The following is a 17,804-nucleotide window of genomic DNA, read 5'->3' as shown; positions in this document are numbered from 1 at the left end:
TAGTCACAGGGGGTGTCAAGGCAGCCATGGACTCAAAAAGTTTGAAAATCTCTCGTGTAAGGAGACTGTATTCTGTATCTACAACCGTGTGCTGTTTGCACGTACCTTAAATTGCATTACTGTCACTAAAAGCAACTGACTCTTCTTAGAAGTGGCATTTCTCTGGTCTTTTGCACTCTGCACATGCCCCAACACCTATATGGAGATGCTAATGGGGTTGAACCCGGGACCTTCTGCATGCAAAGCAGGGGCTCTGCCGCTGAACTTACAACCCTTCTTCTTCCTAAAGTATACAACAGATTCTGAACAAAATTCGTAACACATGCTGCATTTATTCAGTTCTTTCAACAGATTCATTATCCATTATAAATACCTTTAATGAATCTAATTAAGCCTATCATGAGATCCACCAGGCATCAACACTGTGGCACCAAAGACTCTGCCCCTTGCCCCAGCCCAGCCGTTTGGGCACACACTATTGTCTCTCGAGACAGACGGATGCCAACAAGCAACATCCAACAACATCATTTTATTATGGCATTTTAATTTTATTATTTTACTGTAAGTCGCTTCAGGACTTTCATAGTGGGAAGCAATGAACAATTCTGAAAAGCCTAATAAACCCAAACCTATTTTAGGGAGGGATCATGGCTTAGTGGAGACCACGTGTTTTGCATGCAAAATGTCCCGAGCTCAATCACCAGATAAAGAAAAAAATAAAAAAAGGATTAGGAAGAAGGACCTCTGCTGAGTTTCGCTGGCGGCCAACGTTGACAATGTTAGACTGTATTGACAAATAGTTTAACCTGATCTATAGCAGCTTCATATGTACACAGTTTTATTTAATAGAATGTGTTTTTCAGTACCTTTTCTTCCACAATGAACCTATTGTGGGAAAACTGAATTAGTCAAGCAATTCCCCCACCTGCAGCCTGAAGTCATGCAGTCCAAGCATTTTGTGTAGATTAAGAATTTCATCTATGGCAGCTGTTTCACATCTGCATGTCACTGTCATTATGATCTTGTAGTAAAGGAGTGATGGGTATGCATGAATGAATTCACTGCTATTTTAAAAATGTGGCTTTATTTTAACTTGCAGAATAGTACTTGATTTTATAACATTGATTTTATAACATTGCCCTCCCTTTCTCCATGTTCCAAAGTTTGATAATATTTCAAGCACTACTCTCATTTAAACTGCTTGAGATTTAAGTCTCACCTTGACTTAACATGAAAGGTCTCCCAATTTTTTTCTGCACCTCCTGAAACTTAATTTAAACACTCAGATTTTTTTAACCCATAGTGTAATATTTCTGAAAATCAATACAGAAAATAAGGTACCGCGAATAACCCAGGCGCCCACTAAACAATAAAGGAGTCTATAGCACCAAAGAGCCTAACTTCAAAAAATGATTAAATGGCCTATTCTGTGGTGGGGGGGGTGGGGGTTTAATATAAAAAGTATTTTCTTTTTCATGCTGCTCTCATAAAAAGATACCAGTACCTTAGAGGTACAATTCCATCTTTTACAAGAGGGATTTTATGTTTGTAATTTCAGACCAGAATAATTGAGATGATAGGAGAGGAACCAGAGACCGTTAAGAAAAGGACTCAGTGAGGCTTTTTAGTATGAACCATTATGGGGATGTATGCTTTCAATTTAAACAGTTATTGCCAGGCATTAACACAAAGAAAAAGAAAAATCCTGCTTTTACCATCAACAGAAATCCACAGTGCCATTTTGAGATTTTGTATACAGCAGAAGATTACCTGGTAAACGCACCTGGCATCTCTTGGGATCTCATGGAGATTGGGTGGTGTGTTACTATATAAAGCGCCAAAGAAAATAAATCAATTAATCAATCAAAATATCCCTGACCAATGTGGGAGCCTGTGAAAGACACGTTAAAGTAAACATTGCTTTAGTCTTACGTGAGTCTGGAGACTGGGGGGTATTTAGGACTGGAGGCCCATATGCACATGCACAGCCATATTTCCTACTGGCTCCACAATGGCCACTAATATGTGGCTTTAAATACAACTGTTCTTGGGCAGGAAAAATAATTCTAGCATCTGCAGCAATGTTTGTAGCAGCAGGAGCAATTGTAAATGCCACTACTTTATGCTTAGAACCCTTCTGTGAACCTGGATAGTGGGGAAGGTGAGCTACTGTAGTTGCAAATTACTTTTCAAGTCCCTTGTGTTCAGGGAAGCTGCATATGAAGGAGCAGCACTGAGCTGGTTGCTCCAGGCTTAGACCGCATGGCTCTAACAAGCCTTTCCTGTGTTCCTATACCAATAATTTAGGAACTTTCACCACTGCAACTAAGTCAAGTTTCATCGCCTGGGTTTTTTTAAAAAACTGCTATATGGAAAAGCACTCTTTGGAGAGTTTGTAAATAAACTGTTTTTAACTTCCCAAGTGCAGTCTTTTTCTATGCTAGGGGAAGAGGGAAACATTAGAAGGAACTTAGAATGGGATATTTTAAAAGTCTATCAGCCTATATTTCCACGCTTTACTTTGCTACACATTTTGTGATTTTAAATCTTTGCTGGGTTTCTCTCACCAAAGAATCCTCGCCCCAATCCTGGATCTTGGCATGTAGCTAAATAATATGCCGACAAGGTTTGGCCGGACTGAGAGTTCCCACCAGCCTATCTCCAGCTGAGCTGGGATAAGGGAATTATGCAGGCCCAGCCCTGACTCAAGTAGCCCAACCTATTCCTAACTCATTCCAGGGGATCTTGGATTTGGATTGCACCATAGGATGTAGCTACACAACCTTTAGATCACCAAGACAATGCAGCTCACCAGCCATGTCTCCTAGGTGCTTGGAGTTGAGTTTGCAGCCTCCCTCAAAATGGACTCAATCTGAAATGGGACTCACATCTTCTCCCTACCTTTGACTAGCCCTCTCTGCTAGTCTCCCACAAGTAGAAAACTACAGGCTCCATGATGCCTGAGAGGCCTTGTGGAGCATCTACACAGGAGCTAATCCAGTCATGTTACCTCTTCCCTTCCCAAGAGTAAAGGTGTATTCGCAGCCACAGCCGCCGCTGCTGCTAAGAAAGGGTGCCCTTCAAAGTCTTTTGTAAGTATACAGTCCCAGAAAACACAGTTTTCAACCTATCCAACAAACTAATATGTTTAAACAATTTAGAGGACCTGTTTCAAACATGGTTATGGTGGTAGCTGTCCCTCAAGAGGCAAATTTAATTAGGTACCTGCTGTGTCACAAGCTGTCAAGGAGATTAGTAGGCAGTTGAAGCATCATCTCAGATCAAGGCAGACTTTGATTTCACAGGATGACCATAGCTGCCAAGTTATCCCCTTTTTTAAGGGATTTTCCCTTATGCTGAATAGGCTTCCTTGCGAGAAAAGGGAAAACTTGGCAGCTATGACAGGATCTCCTCACCTGAGGCTGCTTCATGTAGGTCAGTTGAGACTAATAATGTAATATAAAGCGGGGAAATCATCTAAGTTCTCAAGTGAGCCAGCAATACAGGGTGGAATGACAGAAAAGTTACCCCTGACAGTCAAGGATATGTCAAATAAAGTGCCAATTCAGACTACTTTCAAAAAAGTTAGGTATCTAACATGTGTATTAAAGAGTTCTGCTCTGTTTATTCTTATTTGGAATTCTTTTTTTTTTTTTTTTTAAACATACTTTTTATTAATTTTACAAAATACAAAAAAACAAAAAAACGGTACATACTTAAACCCCTTTTCCACCTCCTTCCTACCCACCCACATGGGTCCTCCCCTGCCACAGAAGTATCCCATGTTTGTGAACAGTCAGAAATGGTCCATTTTATGCTTGGATTTCTGTCCTCCTCCCCCTCCCCTGACCCCAAAGCCCCCCCCTGCCACCAGGGAGCTCCAGCAAACCAGGGCAGTACGCAGGAGGACATCCATCCAACCATCTATTGTTATACCAAAAAAAGAGAAAAATAGAAATAGGAAAAAAAGGGGAAAAAGAAAGGGCGAAGAAAAAAAAGAAAAAGAAAAAAACAATACAAAACAGAAAAATTTTTCTTGCATTCATAGTTGAAAAACCATATTTTATGGGCTTCCCCTCCCCCCCTTCCCCGGTTTTCATCCCTTTTTTATCATCTGCAACAGTTTCTTACTTTATAAAAATACACCTTTGTATCTTATACAACTTATAAATCAATTGTTAACATTTTCATCTAATATTCAAATCACTGAAAATTCAAACTCCCATTTTCTCTTCCCGTGCCTAATTTTTTTTCTCCCTCTATAAGCCTCCATATTTTCACATTTTCCAAAATCCATTCACTTTTAAAACTATAACTATTCTCAATTTAACCTTACATCCCCGATTACCGGCTCCACCCCCCCCAATCCAGCAAATTCCAAAATCAGCAGACCAGTTATAAACCTGTTAATCCATCCTTATAATCACAACATCACTTTCCCTTCACCCCACCCCCTGTTTACAGTCTCTTGCCATCCAGGTCACCATACAGGACCCCTGAATTTCTTCTCTTCTCTGCATATTTTTTCCTTCTTCCCTGTGGGCGTTCTGGAGTTCCAATAATACCAATCGTGCCCCCCTCAAAGACAGGGCACTCCATCCAACTTTTTGTAGAGTAGAGTCATCATTTTTTTCATGGTGTGTTTCATTTTGTGTTGAATCATCACAGTCCTCATCTTCATCTTTTCCTTCCCCATCATTGTCATTCTCACATTGCTCTTTTTCAGTGTCAAAAGCTTCATCTCCTAGAAAATCATATTCCGCCATCACCTCCTGAAATTTCTGCTGTAACTCCTGTCGTCGTGTCTCCTCTTGACATAACTCTATTCTTGTTTCCCACATTAAGGTCAAAACAGACCGCTGGAACTCAGGGGAACACTTTTTTGTTGACATATTTCAGTCCTGCCAAGGTCAAAACTTATCACGTGGGGTGGAATATGATCACAGTTTATTTTCTCGACTCCATTTTAACAAGCTGGCTGCATTCTTCAAGTCTTGTTAACAATAAAGTTCGAACTCACATTTCACAAGCACTTAAGCCAAAAAAGAAATTCCACAAAGTCCAGAAATACAAAGTGAAGTAAAAATTGACTTATAAATCCTGATCAACTCACTGAATTGCCTAGGCTGCCGGCTCCCGAGGGAAAGAAAGGTTTTTCTTAGGCTTTACCTCATTGCTGCAGGGCAGTCATAAACCACAGTCTCTCTCCCCTTTTCACCCTGCATCAAAGGGGATATTCTCTTTGATGCCTTTGAGGGATCCTTTTGAATTACAAATCTTCTGTTTATGGCTTCGGGTTTCTATTTACTGTCTCTTTGTTGCCGTGGGGGGGGGGGTGGCTTCCTTTTTTCTCCCCTCTCTCCCAGACCAAATTGTTTTATAATCCAAATCGTGAGGTTACTTACAGTCTTTTCCAATCGTTTTATTTTCGGAAGAATCCAGCGCTCTCCGCCTTCGGCTTGAAGCTTCTCCCTGCTAGAATAACGTTGCCGCTCAAAATGGCCCCCGCGACTTCTACCCTCCTCGCTCCGGCTTGAACACAAGCTGATTATTGCATGCTTTATCAGTGAATAAGTCCTATTCGTGTTCAGTTTCATATGGGACTAATTTGGCAACTGATTCATAGAAAGTTTGGCTATGAGCGGTTTCCGCCTTGCCCCACTCCCTTCCCAGGGAAAACCTGCACTTTAGCATTAAATAAGAAGAAATGGAAATTTGCAGAAAACCCGTCTGCCACAATTTGCTGCAATTAGGTACTAAAGAGAGGTTTTCCCGGGGGGGGGGGGGGGAGAGCAGAACAAGAAGAAGTGTGGATAAGCCCAAAGTGAGTACAGAATTGTATCCTAGGCTTTAGTTTAGGGTTGGAAAACAGGGTTCTTGCAATTCTAACAGCTGTGTTATCAGCCAAAATTTCAACAGGTTAACCTTTTCCAATATGGAAATACCGGTACAATTATGGGGAAACCTTCACCTGCTCACATTCTTTCTGTCAGATTTTTTGTTAGGTATGAGAACCCCTGTTTTACTTCCACTTCATCTGCAAAGGAAGATGCATATATTTATATGACACATAGCATATGCAACCATGGGCGTACCCAGCATGTGGCAGGGGGGGCAGCTGCCCCCACAGAAACAAAAAATTACTGTATTTTACAGACCATAACCATACTGTATTTTACAGACCATTTTTTCCCTCCAAAAACTGAAGGGGAAAAGTCGCTGGGGGTTATGGTGGCTTTGCTTTAGCGAGAGCCTCTCGGTCTCTGCTTGCTGGGGGGGGGGGGACACAGCTGTAACAAAAACACATCAAATAAATAAAGCAACGTGGCTACCGGTAGTTAAGCAGTTAAGACAATGGAGCAGATATCATTATCCGGGTGTGGAAAGGGGATTATAGCGGATGGATAGGGAAGGGAGAGGGATTTTCCTGATTGATACAAAAGATTTTTTCCTGGTGGTTGTCACTTGATAGGATTTTGGGCTTGACAGGATTTTGGGCGGGTGGGGGAACTGAACATTTGCATGACTTCTCTAACTTTATTTGCTTACTGTAGGATACATGAGTTTAAAAAGTGGAATGAAGGGATACATTTCAGAGATACAGTGTCCAACAATCAAAAATGCATAACCTAAGGGTAACAAGTTTTCCTTTAGGTTTATACGTTTGTATCCCCTTTCAGGCAAGATTGATAGCTCACCACTTCACCCTATTGTTCTTCAGTGGGAGTTGTTAATGAGCATTCAGGGATCGCATTAAGAGTTCTATTGGCGATTTAATGAGGGTGCAGAGGATTCAATTTGATTGAGGTGGCTCTGCAAGGCTAAAAGGAAGTGAATAAGAAAAAGGGGGTGGGCTGTACCTTTAATAGACACGTGATGTTTATAAAAAGCAGTGGTGTTCCAGTCTGCCCCTCCTCCTGCATCTGTATACTGTAAATCAAGCAGAGAGAAAGCTGTTTACAAGGCTCCAGCATCACAGTGTCACCCAGAGGCACCCACAAATGTGAGTTATCCCTCTCTCTATTTCTTTCTTCCTTCCCTCCCTCCCTCTTCCATCCTTAATAAAATACTGGGGGGGGGAGGTAAGCCCCACATAAAAAACCCATCAACATGGGGGAGATGACTCTTTCAAATACGGTATTTACCAGTAATGGGGGGGGAGAGGCACCTAGGCCTCTAGGAGTTGGCTGCTATGCCTAGGGCATATGATGCATACCAATATACCAATAGAATTGTAGTCGGAAGGGACCACAAGGGTCATCTAGTCCAACCCCCTGCAATGCAGCAATGCAGGAATTTTTCCCCAAGGTGGGGCTTGAACCCACAACATGGTTGAAATATGCTGGTATGCGGTACTGCTGCAGCAACGCCTCAGAGCCACCGTGACTGCGGCCGTGTCTTGCCTCGCCCTCGCCTGCCCTGCCACCCCCTCTCGCCTGCTCGACCCTCCTGTCCTCTCCAGCCAAGCAGGGTAGCCGCTAACGCCGCCAGCCCCAGAAGCACAAGGTGGCCGCTGCAGCCGCCGCTGCTGCGATGTCGTCAGGCCCGCTGGTCCTGTAGCCCCGCCCACATTTCCACTTCGTGGCCCCTCCCCTCCCATGCCTTGGCCCCGCCACTGAATGACCATGGCTTGCCCCCCCCCTGTTTTGATCCTGGGTATGCCCCTGTATGCAACCCTCAGGTAGGTCAGGCGGCCCAATGCACATAAAGCGAGCTGGGCCCAAAAGAAGTCTTTGAGCAGCAGTGCCAACTTGGGCCCCAGACTGTGTTTCATGTATTTCAGCCTTCCTTCAAAGAACTTATAGGAAGCCCCATTTACCTTCGCACCAGCACTGTGACATAACTTAAAATGAAGAAGTACTTTCTGCCGGTAAAAGCCTTTCAACGGATACCTCAGAAGGTGGTAGGTTTTTAAGCAGAGGTTGGATGGCCATCTTCCATGAATGCTTTAAGTCAGATGCTATTTTATGACTAAGTCTTAAAATAGGGGAAACAGGGTATTAGCACCTTTCTTTACTTTTGTTACATCAAAATATAACTGATAAAAATGCTTCTCCTTGATAAGAATTGCTCTTTTTTAATTCATCCCAATTAGTTACTCTTCAGAAGTATGAATGAGACACACCTAACTTCCATCTTTTGTATTTTATCATCTACTCAGGAAAGCTGTAAACCAGGCATCTCCAAACTGCGGCCCTCCAGATGTTTTGGCCTACAACTCCCATGATCCCTAGCTAACAGGACCAATGGTCAGGGAAGATGGGAACTGTAGTCCAAAACATCTAGAGGGCCAAAGTTTGGAGATGCCTGCTCTAAACTCTGAAGTTATAACTTTAATAAATTAAATGTAATTATGGATTCCGCTCAGAAAAACAAGTCACCTGCCAGGATCACAAGTGCACTGAGAAAGGGGAACAAAAATGACACCTCCTTCGTTACTCTTCACTTTTAATTCAAGCCATTTTGCCTCCATGGCAGAGACAGTATCATTTTGCTGATAAACTCAATGGTACGCACAACATGATTCATGTGATACTTGCAATTATCCACTTGATTACCTAAACTTTTGAAGCTGATAGCATCATTCATCACAAGTTGAGTCATCATGGATGATTACTGCTAGTTGCCATAAGGGAAAAACCTGGGAGCTAAATTGGGAGGTGCCAGTGGAATATCTGGGTGGTAACTCACCCCATGATGGATAATGGCACTTTGAATATATTACCGTATATTCCGGTGTATAAGGCAACTTTCTAACCCATGAAAATTGTCTCAAAAGTCGGGGGTTGTCTTATACGCCGGGTACTAGAATCTGCGGTCGCCACATATGGGGGGGGGGACTAAAAAACGGCCACGGCCGCATCCCCGCCATTTGCGGCGACCGTATGAACACTCAAGGAATGAGGGGAGCCGGGCGCAGAACTGGGACCGACATGGTGCATGGCAAAGTTTCCCGGCTCACCTCTGAAGGAGTCCCCGAAGAAGCACACTCGGGAGAGGGCTGCTCCCCGCTGGGGCGAATGGCTCCCTCATGGCTTCACGACCCGGATCAGTGCCTCTTCATCGAGGAGGCACACGGAGCCGCCCACGCATCCGCCTCGCCCACTTCACTCCTTGCCTGAAGCAAGGCGGCAGCAGCAGCGGCGAAGTCCTAGAGTCCTAGAGAGGATAGCCCACTCAGCCCAGCCGCCAGACGTCGCACGTGCATGAACAAAAGGGAAGGCTTTCCTGCAAGGAGAAGGCAGGTGTCTGTTGTCTCTCTGCTCTGCAAGTGCTGCCTTCTGGGTGGGTGGAAGGAGCAACTCAGCCCTCTGGAATCCTGCCAGGGAAAAGGAACCGTGGGGTCACTCCGGTGAGTGGAAATGCCCCCAAAACAGGGGGGGCAAGAAGCGGTGGCAAAAGGGCAGCTCTCCCAGGAAAGGATGTGGAGAAAAGGCCATCGAGTTTCAATGAAACCCAGTTCTCCCCACAGGAGCATAGGGAGTTGCCTTATAGACCAAGCAAGGCCATTGGTCCATCTCACTTAGTGCTGTCTGCACTGACTGGCAGCAGTGCTCCAGGGATTCACATTCACATTCCCAGTTCCATCTAGATGTGTCTGAGATTGATATGGGGAACTGGGCTTAACCTCAGATATTGAATCTTGTGCCCAATTTCAAGTTAAAGGGACCTCTGTCAAATGGCTCTTATACGGCGAATATATACCAAACTCTATATTTTAACTGGAAAAGTTGGGGGGCCGTCTTATACGCCCAGTCGTCTTATACGCTGGAATATACAGGTAACTCATGTTCAGAGTGAAGGCGCTTAAAGCAGGCATCTCCAAACTGCGGCCCTCCAGATGTTTTTGCCTACAACTCCCATGATCCCTAGCTAACAGGACCAATGGTCAGGGAAGATGGGAACTGTAGTCCAAAACATCTGGAGGGCCGAAGTTTGGGGGTGCCTGGCTTCAAGCATAGATACAATGTTATCTTATAACCACCCTGCAAAACTTTATTCAGCTTTGTGGGTCACAAGTTGTTCAGAAATACATTACTGTAATGTCATATAATAAAAATGGATCAGACACTGAACTATATCTATTGTTATACAATTGGTGGCCACCAAGCCCAATCCAGCCCACCAGACCCTTGTCAGGGGCATCTCGCTTGCAGGTTGGTGCCTCCCTGCAAAAAGGGAGAGGGTGACAAGCAATGAAACCATAAGGCATGGGAGATGGCTTGGTGGGGGTCAAGGTGTGTGGGCCTGGTTTTGATTCAGCTCCTTGATTTATATACTCCCTTGTAGAATGACTTCATTGTTTCCCTGAATCATCGGCCCCAACCAGTGCTGACCATCAGTAAAGGTGACCTGCCAGGTCCTCAATCTCCTAGTTTTAGCAGTCCCAGGAAGACAAAAAAAAGTAGGTGGTTTTTCAAAAGCTGCCTCCTTTGGCTTTATAGAACACAAGTCATGTGAGCCTGGTCTGTGTATTTACATTAGGCTTTAAAACTGTACTTTAAAATGCTGCCTTTATAAATTACCGATAAACAGTACCTGTAAGCAAACAGACCAGCTTCAACCCAGTAGATCAGGGTAGGAATCCTTTTTGGCTCCAGCAGTTGATTGCATCACATCATTATGCTGTCACATGACTGACAGGTGAGTTGTCCCACCTGTCGAAATCCCTTGCACAGGTTTCCCAAGTGTTCAGGTGTTTGGCGAACCATAGTCCATGCAGCTTTGCTAGCCAGGGTTCAAGGCTGTGGGAAGCCCCAAGAAGCACAGGACTGGCAAAGTGCTTCTTTCTTGCTCGCTGATGTGTGTGCATTTGTGGGGGTTAAATCCTGCTGCTTTGGCTATGCATGCCTGTTTCCTGCTGGGAGAGAAGGAAAGCTGCATGATGATATTGGCATATGGATGGCATCTCACGCTACAAGAGCTACAAGAGCGTATGAAAATGCAAGAATAAAGAAGGACTCAACAAGTGGCCAACCAGATGCTTGTGGGAAGCACACAATCAGTTTTGTTTTTGTTTTGTTTTTATCATCAAGCAGTATACAAATTTTATGAAATAAATAAATAAAATAGGAGTACTACAGCACTCTTCCAATTGGAACCAGAGTCGAGAGGAAGTGGTCCTTTAACTCTCACTCACCTTATATTCTGGGAAGACACATTGGAGGGGACTAAGAGCATGAAGACTGCTGGCTAAGCATCTTCACCTACCCTTTCCAATACACGCCCCTGCCCCCCAGCAGGCTCCCTAGAAACCCACTCCTGTAGGACAGAGGTATTTCTGGTGCATAAGAATTTAAGAGCCCTGTTCGGTTTTTCTTGTGGAAAAATCTCTGCACCTATTGTTCTGAAAGTTGGCATGCTGGACCCCCTCAGAAAGCACAACCATGTAGACAAATTGCCTCCAACTCTGGCAGAAAATAATTAAATTACAGGCTTACTTTTTAAAAAAAAAAAGTTTCCCTGCATATAAAACCCACTGAGTTGATTTGCCTGCAGTTTGGCATGCTTAGAGTGGCTGGGGAAACCCAGCCAGATGGGCAGGGTAAAAAATAATAAATTATTTTTATATTATTATAGTCTGGAGGGGCTCCTGTGGCTGCCAAATTCCATCCAGCTTACCTGAAAAGGGGGCAAAGGTTATGATCAGTCCATTGTGGGGGGCAGAGTTTTGGATTTAACAGATCTGATTCATATCTGAATAATGTGGCACTGAGACATAAAGTGACTCTTGTGACCCTTCCAAACCCCTAACTTTAACTGTCAGCTTTGAGTTTTTGTCTGTTGTGCTTCTCTTTTGCTAACCTGTGAGCTTACTCCCAACTTGCCCCTTCTCTTTCCTGGGGAATCTTGCCTTGCACTCCTCACTCTGCAGATTTTCCAACTTGCCTATAGTTAAGTATTTTGATAACAAAACTGACCCTTTGCAATGGGCTCCCAAAATGGGTTTCACACTTTCCTTCTGACGCCATCATTTTTATCATAATTTTGTAGCTGAACAGTTTCTTTAAATAGAATTCATTGCCAAGGCTTGATTGCAATGGTGAGTCATTAAACATAATGAGAGTAAATGCATCCTATTTATTCCTGCTGCTTAATCCAGCTCTTGGCTTTAGAGAAAAGCTCATCTCCAGCCTTCTCAAAATCAACTAAATACAAATACTTGTGCACATGAAATCGAGTCCTCCCTCAAAGAGTGAGACCTGGAGACCAACCTCCTGTGTTGTGGGTGGGTAAGATTGGTTAGCCACAACACCCGATTGGTAGGTCCCTCGATGTTGGGTTCAATCTGGCCAATGGGGCGCAGTCCAAACGGATCGAGGGACCTATATATACCCATGCACATGACCCAGAGCTTCCTCTTTCGGTGCATGCATTCGGAACAGCAACAGCGTGTCCTCTGTGCAGCCGAGAGAGAAATTTACCTTCAACGGATCGTGCTGGTGATTTCTTTCCCTTATCCCCTCTTTCCCTCGACTCTTTCCAGTTGTTTTTCTTCCCTCCTTGGTTAATTCCCTTCCTTTCCTTGCCTTTCCCTTCCCCCTAGAGGGGCTTTTACCCCATGGGGCTTCAGCCCCTTGAGCATTCCCGGTCTGCAGAGCTTGCCGCTGCCTGCTTAATTTTCCAGTGGGCTTTTGTGCAGTGGCTTTTCGTTCACTGTCCCGGCTGTGGCTGAGCTTTGGGGCCTTGAATATTACTGGGCATTTTCTGTGTTGTGCTACTGGGCTGTTGTGTCTAGCCGATCGCTTTTGGGCATATCAGAGAGTTCCCGCTCTGAGCAAATTGCTGAGTTTCACTATTTTTCTGCTTGGGGGCTGGTGGGGAATTCCCTAGGGCTAGGAAACACCCCCCCCTTTAACTCGGTCACCACTTTTTACCTTCTTTCCAAGTAGGGGAGGTGTTAGCCCCAGCTAATTTTGGCGAGAGCACCATCTTGTCTTGGCGGGAGCACCATCTTGTTTTGGCAGGAGCGCCATTTTGAATTTGGGGTGCCTTTTAATTTTGTATGTATTTTTCAGTAAACCCCACCCCCGTTTAATAAGAAGGTTTTGGGATGCCTATTAAGAGGAATCCCAGTCCTGCTCTCCTTTCCAAAAGGGTGATTAGAGGCCCGTCTCAGTCACTGCGTTCAGCGCTTCCCCCAACTGTTTCCCATCATATGCTGGATCGCTTGGGTGCAATCATGGCTGGTATTGGATCAGATCCTGTGATCATGTCAAGGTTTAATATGGAGCTGGAGTCTTTGGCTCAGCAGTTTGGAAGGCGGCCTATTTCTCAGCCCAGCCCTTCCACGACTTCCACTGCTTTTGAGGCTCATGGTCCTTCAGATGTGAGCGAAGGGAGCAAGGCTTTTTACCCTTCAGGTGCCTTGTTCCCCCAATTCCAACCTTCCAAGATCCCAGTCCCAGCCAGCCCTAGGGGTCGTCCTAGGAGTATGGGTGCCATAATGCAGCATGCTTTCCAGTCTGGACTGCTGTTAGGGCACCAACAGGTTGGCGTGCTGAAGGCGGCAGTCGGGTATCAGTACCGGGGGTCACGAGAAGCCAAAGTCAGGAGCAGTCTGCGTCGAGAACCAGCCGAGGTGGGTGTCAGTACCAGGAGTCAGGAGAAGCCGGAGTCAGGAACACTGGAATCAGGAACAGGATGAGCAAGGACAACCACCTGCTTCAGCACAGCAGTTGCAAGTGCTGGCAAGGGAAGCAGCCGGCCTTCCTTAAGTAGCTGGCTCATCACCACGCCTCTCATGAGCTGCAGCTGCCTTCAATTGTTCTCTCCGTTTCTCAGCTCTACGCTCTACAGCTGAGAAGGGAGGGGGGCGCCGGCTCCTCTCCTCACAAGGGCCTGATTCTGCCTCAACTCCTTCCTCCTCCTGCTCTGGTCTTCCCTCTTCCCTATCTGTTTCTTCCTCTTCTGAGGAGTGCCACCACCAGTCTTCACCAGGTATGAAATCCTCCATTTCCCCAGATTCTCCCATGGGAACATCCTCCCCGAGGGGGCATCCTCCCCAGGGGGGCTTGCTACCACTCCTCCTCATCCGGCTCAACCCTGACATCACCCCCCTCTCCATAGCCGTTCCCCTCCTCCCAATTTGTAGGTTTGGGCTGATCTGGGTACTGAGCGTGGAAGGTCTTCTGCAATGCCAGGGAATGGACATGCTCTGCATCTTCCCAGGAATTCTCCTCTGGTCCATACCCCTTCCAGGCAATCAGATGCTGCAGCTTCTGCCGGCGCCTCCAGGAGTCAAGTATCCGCTCCACTTCATACTCTACTTCCCCATCCACCGTGATGGCCGGTGGAGCCTTCCTGGCCGGCGGAGCCTTCCTGGCCGGCGGAGCCTTCCTGACCAGCAGTACCGATGTGCTGGTACTGCTGGGGATAAAAGGGAACGGTGGAACACTGGATGAATCCACATCAAAGCCGGTAGGCGGAGCTGAAAGCCACGGGGTTAATCTGCTGCACAATCTCAAAGGGTCCCATTCTTTGTGGTGCCAACTTCTTGCAACGGCCCCTCTGTGGCAGGTCACGCATAGACAGCCATACCTTGTCCCCAATCTTGAGCTTCGTGCCAGGTTGGTGGTGTGCATCCGCTGCCTTCTTTGGCTCGTTCCAACTGTTTATGCAGCAGCCCTTGTATTGCAAATAACTCATCCATGAAGTCCTCAGCGGCTGGTAGTGGCCGCAATGTCTCCGGAGATGGGAAGGCCCATGGGTGAAACCCATAGCTAGCAAAGACCGGGGTCTGCTGTGAGGAGGCATGCATGGCGTTGTTATACGCGAATTCTGCCAAGGGAAGTAGGGCCACCCAGTCATCCTGACGATAGTTGACCTAGTAACACAGGTATTACTGTAGAGTGGCGTTGGTCCTTTATGCCTCGCCATTGCTCTTGGGGTGTCGCGTGGAGGTCAGGCATACCTCCACCTTCAGCAGCTGCATGACTTTCTTCCAAAACAGGGCTCCTCTATCTGACACGATTCGACAAAGCAGCCCATGCAGCCGGAAAATATGATCGATGAACAGCCAGACTGTTTCTTGGGCCATCGGCAGTGCCTTACAGGCCACAAAGTGGGCCATCTTGGTGAAAAGATCCACAACTACCCAGACCACCGTCTGGTGGTGTGAAGCCGGGAGGTCTGTGATGAAGTCCATGGCTATTGTTTCCCATGGTTCTTCTGGAGTGGGTAGAGGTTGCAGGAGTCCTGCCAGTGTTTCCCGTGGCCTCTTGGCCCGCTGGTAGACCTCACAGGCTCTGACGTACTCCCAAACATCCTTCCACACTTGCGGCCACCAAAATTCGCATGTCACGTGATACAGTGTCTTGTACCACCCGAAATGGCCTGCCATCGGACAGTCATGACAGTGGCGCAGCATCCTTGCGCGCAGTTCCCCATCCAGCACATACAGCGCCTCTCCGTGGTAGAGTAGACCATTCTTCTCGGAAAACGGTTTCACCCCAGGACTACCTTCTCTTAGCACTGCGAGTTTATCCCTGGCAAAGGGGTCTGCTGTTGTATGGTGCCGGAATTCAGGGACGGCCACTGCCGACCCCACGGTTAACTGCAGCTAGTAGGGTTGCAATTTGTGTCGCAACACCGGGTCTGGACTGGCATTCCCGTACTTGGGCTTCTGGGACAACGCGTCAGCACCTCCATTTTGTCTGCTCGGCACATATACCACCCTAAAGTTGAATCTAGAAAAGAATTGAGACCACCTGATCTGCCTGATTGAGGTGGCGGGTCATTTGCCAATATTCTAAGTTGCGGTGGTCGGTATGGACCTCTACTAGGTGCTGGGCACCCTCCTGGGGGTTGCTTGCCACCACTCCTCCTCATCCGGCTCATCCAGTTGGGCAGAGGCGCTTTGATGAGGCTGCCTGCCACCGGTAAGCCTGGCCCTTGTCCAGTGAAAGATGCCAAGAAATATTTGTCACTTCGCCCGCCTGTGGATGGCCCCTTCCTGGTCCACGAGGATGGGTCCCTGTTAAAGAGGCATCAGTTTGCTGTAGTGATGCGTAAGGCAATCGCAGCATGTGGCCTGCTGGCCAGTGAGTTTGCACCTCATTCCTTCCGTATTAGGGCAGCTACCACCGCTGCTCATTGGGGCCTGTCCATCAACAGGATTAAGGATCTGGGCCACTGGAAATCTGAGGCATACTGGGGTTATGTTTGGGTGCGGTGGTGAGGTGCAGTTGCTAATGTTGTTTTGTTCATTTCTAGGTCTGCCTACCCTGCACGTCTGGATAGTCGGGCACAGCATTATCCACTGTGCCAGCAGGAGGCTGGTGGAGGCTGGATTCGGACGCATCTCCTGGGTGTCCAGATGAGGAATGTGTTGGGAGGAGCTTCTCCCAACCGTGCGAGCGAAGGTGTCTGCGGAAGGCATGCCTGCGGTGATGGTGGTGCAGCTTGGCGAGAACTATTTGCCGGAAGCTCCCGGCTTGAGCCTGCAGACCTGCATGCAGGAGTTGAAGGCAGCTCTTCCTGGACTCAAAACATTTTGGTTGCAGCTGTTGCAGCGACATGTGTGGCGTGGAAGCCGATGCCCAGCTGCCACCAAGAGGGCCAGGAGGCGCGTCCAGAGCGCAGTGGCCAAGAAGGTTCTGGCCTTGGGTGGGACAGTGATCCATCACCCGGACATTACCTTCCATGATGCATCCCTTTACAGGCTTGATGGAGTTCATCTGTCTGTGATTGGGAATGATTTGTGGCTGACTGCCGTGTCAGCGGGGTTAAGGGATTGGTTACAGGTGTGAGTGGTTGGCAGCAAGCACAGGTGCTTGTGTGGTGGATAGGCTCTGGTTCAGGTGATAGGGATGGGAGAACGCTCTCGCCATCCCTGTGTGAAGGGTATTCCGATAAAGGAATCCAGGGACTCAGATGGTTTGGTCAACCCCAAGAGGGGGTTGTGCCTGTGCCTGAGTCCAGGGGGACATCTGGGTGGTGGACATAGCCTGTTCCCAGCTTTCTGCCTATCCAGGTGTTCACCCTTGGCTGACCTATGCTGGTGCCCTGGGTCAGCACTACCTGCAAGGGTGCAGGGAGCTAGTCAAACCAGAGCCTATGCAACCACTCACTTTCTGTAATCAATAAAGTTGTGGCCTAAATTCTGCCGAAAACCAAACTAAAAATTTGAGTCAAGTGTGAATTTATTTAGGGGGGAGGTCTCTGGGTCTGAACACGTAAAAGAAAATAGCTCTTACATTATGTACTAATGTTATTTTCTTCACCAACATTTGTGTATTACCATATCATAATCAAGAAGGATGTAGTTATCGGACTTCTGGGGAGGCGTCGGGGCTGGTTATAGTTGCATCTGCTGTTGACAGGGCAGTGATTAACAATAGCTTCCAGTGTGACGTAAGGTATGGAAAAAACATGCATGTCCAGACCTTGCCTGGGGTTAGGATTGGGACTAAAAGAAGGGAAATTAATTTTTTTAAATCTGTTTATATGGGCTAAGGCAGGGGGTCCCCAAACTACGGCCCCTGGGCCGGATGCGGCCCAATTGGCCTCCCAATCCGGCCCACGACGACCCCCGCCGCCCGCTGCCGCCGCCCGCTCTTACGACACACCGCGCGGTGGCAATCTTCAAAATCAGCAAAAAAATCCCCGAAAATCCTTTGTGCGCATGCGTATGGGCCTCTCCCGACCCAGAAGAGGTCATTTCCGATGCACTTCCGGGTCGGGGGAGGCCCATACGCATGCGCACAAGCGATTTTCGGCGATTTTTTTTCGACCGTGTGCGTGTGCGCATGCGCATGGGCGCGCACTCCCCTGCCCTCCGGCCCGCCGTGCGGTCGGCGCGG

At 47.1% G+C, this 17,804-nt stretch overlaps 1 pseudogene; it reads right to left on the bottom strand.

Moving 5' to 3' along the window:
• Positions 1-10,136: 10,136 nt before the first annotated feature.
• LOC148683745 (uncharacterized) lies at positions 10,137-14,721 on the bottom strand (annotated as a pseudogene).
• Between the last annotated feature and the right edge of the window lie 3,083 nt (positions 14,722-17,804).

This window comes from Zootoca vivipara, chromosome 12, assembly GCF_965207765.1.
Source record: "Zootoca vivipara chromosome 12, rZooViv2.hap1.1, whole genome shotgun sequence".
NCBI lineage: Eukaryota > Metazoa > Chordata > Lepidosauria > Squamata > Lacertidae > Zootoca > Zootoca vivipara.
This window is presented reverse-complemented; position numbering and strand designations above follow the sequence as displayed.